The following is a 6,380-nucleotide window of genomic DNA, read 5'->3' on the forward strand; positions in this document are numbered from 1 at the left end:
TACGGACAGTGGACCCTGTGGGTGGGCAGCTGAACTGTGTTCTCCTAGTGGGCACAAGGAACCTGCCTGCCAATGCAATTGCTCTGGGTAGCAATTCACAGGGCCTTTCTTCTGAAAATGGTCTGTAAGCCCCTCCAGGGCAGGAACAGTGGGAAGTGAAGGGTTGCTATTTCTTCCCCACACCATGATCCCTCCAGGAGAGAGAAAGAGAGAGCTCTGCTCAGGGTTGGCACTCAGTGGTTATCTTCCTGCCTGTCCAGGTCAGCTGCTGCTTGGCTTGCCCCAGAGGGGTTAGGAGGATCCATGCACAAAGCAGAGACTGTGTGTGAAGCTGGGAACAGGCAGAAGGAAATCGTGGAATGAATGACTAATTTCAACCTCTCCTTCTGTCTCCTGAGAGCCTGGAACCTCAGGGGGTGCAGAGTCAGGAGCATCCCCTCTGCAATTTCTATGATTACATACAGGATGGAGAATGTGCTTTTCACTTCCCTAGACAGGATACCAGGGAGAAGCCAGGGTCATGTTTGGTCTCCACATTTCTAGCTGCACTGGACTGGGCTGGGCTGGGACTGACGACAGAGGGCCGAATGCTTCTGGCTAGGAAGAGAAAGACCTGCACCAGGAACAGATAGTGTCCAGCTGGAGAAGCAGTTGATGCCTGGCAGATCCTGATGTTTCCACCAAGACCAAGGCCTCTGACACACTGCAGGGCCTGCAACCTGACCCCAGCATCAGTCTCTACCCTACCAAAGCAGCTCCTGGCTCCAGCTGGAGCAGCATCTGCTGAGGCCAGGCTAACAGAACAGTGGATCTGCATGGGGGAGTTCCCTTCTTTCTGGACTCTAGGCTCAGAAATGCTTTGTAAACACAACTTCAAGCCCTGTATCTCTAGGTGATGCATCTGCGAGCATATGCATGTGCGAGCATATGCATGCACACACATGTGCATATATGAACACGTGTGCATATATGGACACATGTGCATGCAAATAACCCTAGAGGAACACTCTTGCATACGTTTAGTCTAACTTTCCACGAAATTCAGTTACACAGCAGCCTCCAAGAACACTTGAACCTTGGGCTTTATTTAAACATAAATTGCATTGGAAAGAGTACATCCCCTCAGGTCTCAGGGAGCAACTAAGAAAATAAAGGCAAACATGGGTAGCATTCACAAAGAGCAGAGCTCTGAAGTGTGTCTGTGGCTGGAAGGGACTGACTCTGATATCCTCTCTCTCTTCACGGGGAGGTGAAGCCAATGCAGAGAGATGCAATCCAGCCTGACTCCTGAGAAGTTTTTCTTAACCAACACATTGTGCATTAACCTGTAAGACAATATGTTTTCAGAGAGCCACATTCATCACCTTAGAAAAGTCATATTACCATAATTTCTGGGAAAGAACAATGGGGGGGAATGTTAGTCATTGTTGATGGAGCAGGTAAGTTTCAGTGCCATGATCTGCTGAATATTCATTCGATATTGTTTTTGACATTTAAGAACTCAATTATCCGATGACTAATCAGTCTTTTACAGTATGTTATTTTTGTGACTGGAGCTGAAGTACTGATCGGCCCCAGGAGAACACAGTGTTCAGATGGATTTATTAGTGTGTTTCAACCCTGGCTTCTGCTGGCATGCATGTCCAGGGGAATTTAATACCTGTGACAGTGAGGGGCCGAGGGTCTGGCTGGAGCCTGGGAGCACATGGAGACCAGATGCTGAGCTGACTAGCTCTGCTGATTTTTTTTCTTTTAGGCTAGGGAGGGTCAGCCAGCATTGTGACATGCCCTAAATGCTCTGGGCTTGGAACCAGCTCACCTTGTTCTGGCTACCACATCACCATGCCAGAGCGGGGGTGGGCATGCCTGCCGGGCCCTCACCCCAACCCCCTTTTTTGGGCATTGCACGATCTGCATTGCAAGGCAGTTTGCCACCATGACAGTTGAGTGAAGCCTATATGGAGACCCTGCCTATGGTCTTCCTCTACAACTCAGGTCCCTGTAGTTCATCTAAAGACTGCAACAACTTCTACACTACTCATACTACACAAAGAAAGCCCAAACCCTTCCTGATTGTGTGCACATGCACACACATGCATACTTGTGTGCATGTATGCATGTGTGTGCATGTGTGTATGTGTGTGTGCATGTGTATAAGTAGTGTGTGTGTGTGTGTGTGTGTGTGTGTGTGTGTTGCATACATGTAGAGGACAGAGGACAGACAATCTTAGGTGTCATTCTTCAGGCATCATCTACTTCGTTTTTCAGACAGAATCTCTTTCTGGACTGGAGCTCCCTGGGTAGGTAGACTGGCTGGCCAGTGAGCCACAGGAATTTGTCTGTCAGCCTCCCCCAGGGCCAGTGCTGAGATTACAAGTGTGTGCTACAACACTCAGTTGTTTTTACACAGGTCCTAGGGATCGATCTTGGGCCTTTTACTGAGTTAACTCTTAAGTCTAATTCCTCTCTTGAATCTAGACTACCTTTTGTGGTTTGATGAACTGATAGAATTTAGTGAAAGTGACATTCTGAAACTCTCAAGGCTATGCTGTGAGAACCCTTGCAAACCTCTTTAATATACTTGTTTGTGGAAGCCAGAGCCATGTTGTGGGGAAACCCAAGTATCTCTATGGTGAGATCTATGTAGGGAAGACTCCAGAGCCCTGTTAATAGTCCTGGTTGAGCTTCCTAAGTAACAGCCATCATAAAAACAGAGCCCCTAGGTCTAATGAAATGCTCCTTGGTGAGCCCATGTCAATTAAGGGCAACCACCAAGACCAACTCAAATGACAGGCTTTGAGCAAAATCAGTCACACTTTTTGTTTTAGATTGCTGTATTCTGACATGGTTTGCTTTGTACCAGTAGCTAACCAGAAGTGTTCTCAACAAGCTTCTGACAATTATTCATCAAACTTGGACTCAGATAATAGTTGTAGCCCCGCCCTTTGCCACTGAGTATGTCTGGATGTTTCCAGGCAAGAATTTTCTCTCAAAGCAGATTACATAATGCAAACAGCTTATATGTCCAGGCTAAAGAACGCTAAGTTCAAATTCATGTTCTAGCACTTCTGTTATTTAGAAAAATCTAATTACCCTCTTGCTGCTCTTTTTCCTTGGACATTAGTGTGGGCCATCACTTTCCCATGAAGAGTTAGCTGGCAGGCACATAGGTGTCTTCAGTCAGAGGTCGATCCCATGTCCTCTTCTGGAGAGTGAAGGTACTGGCATGTTGGCAGGATGCAAGGCACTGTGGGAAATGATTGGACTCTGGGCTTGGGTGAAGTCTGGTTCCTAGTGAATCATCACAATGTGACATCCTTGCCTGAGGAAGAGACAGGCAAATATACCACCAATGCGTGAGTCAAGGCTAACAGACCATGGCCTTGAGCAATTATTAACAGGTGTTCCTTCTTCCCACAGACTGGATACTAACTCTCCCTGGAACACCCCTGCCCACTGCACTTCACAAGTATACATGCTGCTCGCAGACCAGTTCTTTGTAACTCACAAACTACCTTAAAAAAGAAATTCAAAGAGTATTTATTTATTTATTTATTTATTTATTTATTTATTATTTGGGTGTGTATGTGTGCCCTGTGTGTATGGAGGTGAGAGAACTACTGTCTAGTCTCTGTTCTTTCCCTCTATCATGTAGGTTCCAGGAATCACTTTCAGATTATCAGGTGAGGTAGCAAGAACCTTTACCCACTGAACCATCTTGTGGGCTCTCATTAATGACCTTTAAGCAAATGTTCTATGTTTTTGGTTTCTAGCCCTGGAGAATGGGTGAAGCACGATTTCCAAGTCCCATAGACTCAAATGTAAAGAAAAAAAAAAAAAAAACCTTTAAAATTCCCAGGAACGGGCCTGGCACAAAGTACAGCGTTAGTTTTCTCCCCCTTCCTGCACAAAATGATGCGTTCACACAAAACCATCAGTTGACTATCTGGGAGTAAGCAGTAGAAGAGACAAGAGTTAGCACCAGCAGCTGCTGCCCTTGAAGCACCAGAGGTGGTAGAAGGTCGGAGTAGCAATGTCTTGGAAGAGGTTACCAGTTGCTTCTGGAAAATTCCACTCCTAACATCTGTGTTCTATTGCTGTTGAATGTTAGTGGATCTGGTTATTGTCAATCAATGACATCATTAGCTTAGTTGGGAGATCTAGGCCGGCTGAGCCAGGCCAAGAATTCATGTATAGACAAGAATCAGGTGGTCACAAAAGTATCTATCCCCCAGTATTCCCCACAGCCCCCGCCCCGATATTTCTTTATTGTTCTCTTTATCTAGTTTTGTACTGTTAATAGCTGGGTGGTTTGCCCTCCACCCATGAGCACCTTGAGAGCAAGGACTGTTCATCTTTGTTTCCCCAGTACCTAGCATAATCCTGTGAATGTTTGTCTTCACAACCCAATGCACTCGGGGATGGGGAGAGGAGCCGCTATTTATTAGGTGGCATAAATATTCAAGAAACATTACTTAAGTTATCCGTTGACTCTTGACAACATCCCTATTTATGGGAAAGTGGAGGAGGGAATAACATTTGCTGAACCTGATCTATGTGCCAGGAATTCTACAAGGGACTTTATACACATAATTTAATCTTTTAAACAAAGTTGCAGCCAGGCCTGCAGAAGAATCCTGTAATGCCAGCTACTTGGAAAGCTCTAGCAAAAAGATTGCAAGTTCAAGGCCAGTCTAGGTTGTAGAACAGGTTTAAGACCAGCCTATTTCAAGAGAGAGAGAGAGAGAGAGAGAGAGAGAGAGAGAGAGAGAGAGAGAGAGAGAGAGAAATCAGTGATAGAGTGTTTTCCTATCATGCACAAGACAGTGAATTCAACTGCACCACCAAAAAATGTTTTGCATGATAGGTGTGTTGTGCTCATTTCAAAGACACGAATAAGGAGGCTCAGACCAAGCAAACAAACAGAAAGACATACTTAAAGGTGGCATAATAGATGTTGGTACCACACATCCTCCTGCAGGATAAAGCCAGATGCTTGATGCTCAAGATATGTACATAAGAACCTATGTTCAAAGGTAGGGAGAAAGTAGATGGGGTTGGGGGGAGACAGTGAGTACTTACTGAGCATCTGATTTGTGTCAGGCATCATTCTAATACCCGTTTCACATGGGCTGTGTTACTAAAAGTCTCTGCCCTTGTTAAGCCTATAATCTATAAACAGTATTAGACAGGAGCAAAGCTGAGTGCTAGATCCTGGGTATCTATCCTAATCTGTAGAGGTCATAGGAAGAGTTGGAGCTAACATGTTTTAAGCATACAGGAGAATATTATTGGGCTTCAGGCTTGGTTGGTGAGTATACTCCCACTGATGAAATGTCTACAGCAAACGCTCTCTGGGATGACTCTGCATTGGAAGAGACAGTAACTCAGTGACTTGAAATGTGAAATAAAAGCGGGTGGTACAAGACAGGGAAGGCTTATTTCACATCACACTACACCCATTGGGATTGATCTTTGACATGAGGGCAAATGGAATGTGTGGTGGTTTGAATGAGAATGGTTCCCTAGGCTCATATATTTGAATGCTTGGTCCCCAGTTGGTGGAAGTATTTGGGAAGGATTAGGGGGTGTGTCATTGTTGGAGGAGGTGTTTCACTAGGGGTGGGATTTAAGGTTTTGAAATCTCATGTCATCCTCGTTAAGTCTTTCCGCCTTGTAGTTGTTGCATTAAGATGTAAGCTCCCAGCTACTGCTCCATCACCATGCCTGATTCCCTTCTGCCATGTTCTCCACCAGGATGATTATGGACTAATCTTCTGAAATTGTAAACAAGCCCCCAGTGAACTCTTTCTTCTGTAAATTGTCTTGGTCATAGTGTTGCTTCACAGCAACAGAAAAGTAGCTAAGAGAGAACTCAGTGAGAGTATGTTATGGTTTGAATCAGAAACATTCCCCATAGGCTCACGGTCTAGTGATTGCTCCATGTCTGATGACATTATTTTATTGAACTATGGGGTAGTTAAGAAGTAGGGCCTGGTTAGTAGAAGGTGGGTTGAAGAGAGACTTTTAGGGAAAGCTTTAGAGGCTACACAGTGTGTAATAGAGTTGAGTTCCTACCGGGATCCCCTGAATGGGCTATGTATGAAAATTTGGAGGTCTCAGGATGTTTTAGAGGCCAAGAATGTGAGATATCTGGTAAGGAGAATTGCAGGTACTAGGGGAGCAAATCTAAGAAATAAACCCATATATATTAGAGGAAGTAGGGCCATAAACTATTGATGTCCAAGACAGTTTGAGCCACATCATGCCACCAGGTGTCCCAGATGCTGGACGTGAAGCTACAGGATTTGATGACTTTTTTTTTTTTTTTTCTGCTGGAGTTTGGCCTTGCTTTGATTCAGTCTTTTCCTGGCAAGCCT

General features: G+C 45.0%; 1 long non-coding RNA gene across 1 annotated transcript; it reads right to left on the reverse strand.

Annotated features, from left to right (window-relative positions):
- Positions 1–1,156: 1,156 nt before the first annotated feature.
- LOC143438870 (uncharacterized) lies at positions 1,157–3,288 on the reverse strand. Its single transcript, XR_013107433.1, has 2 exons — positions 3,094–3,288; positions 1,157–1,325 (listed from the first exon to the last, which is right to left on the reverse strand). It is a non-coding gene; the product is annotated as an uncharacterized LOC143438870 (long non-coding RNA).
- Between the last annotated feature and the right edge of the window lie 3,092 nt (positions 3,289–6,380).

This window comes from Arvicanthis niloticus, chromosome 26 (assembly GCF_011762505.2).
Source record: "Arvicanthis niloticus isolate mArvNil1 chromosome 26, mArvNil1.pat.X, whole genome shotgun sequence".
Classification (NCBI taxonomy): Eukaryota; Metazoa; Chordata; class Mammalia; order Rodentia; family Muridae; genus Arvicanthis; species Arvicanthis niloticus.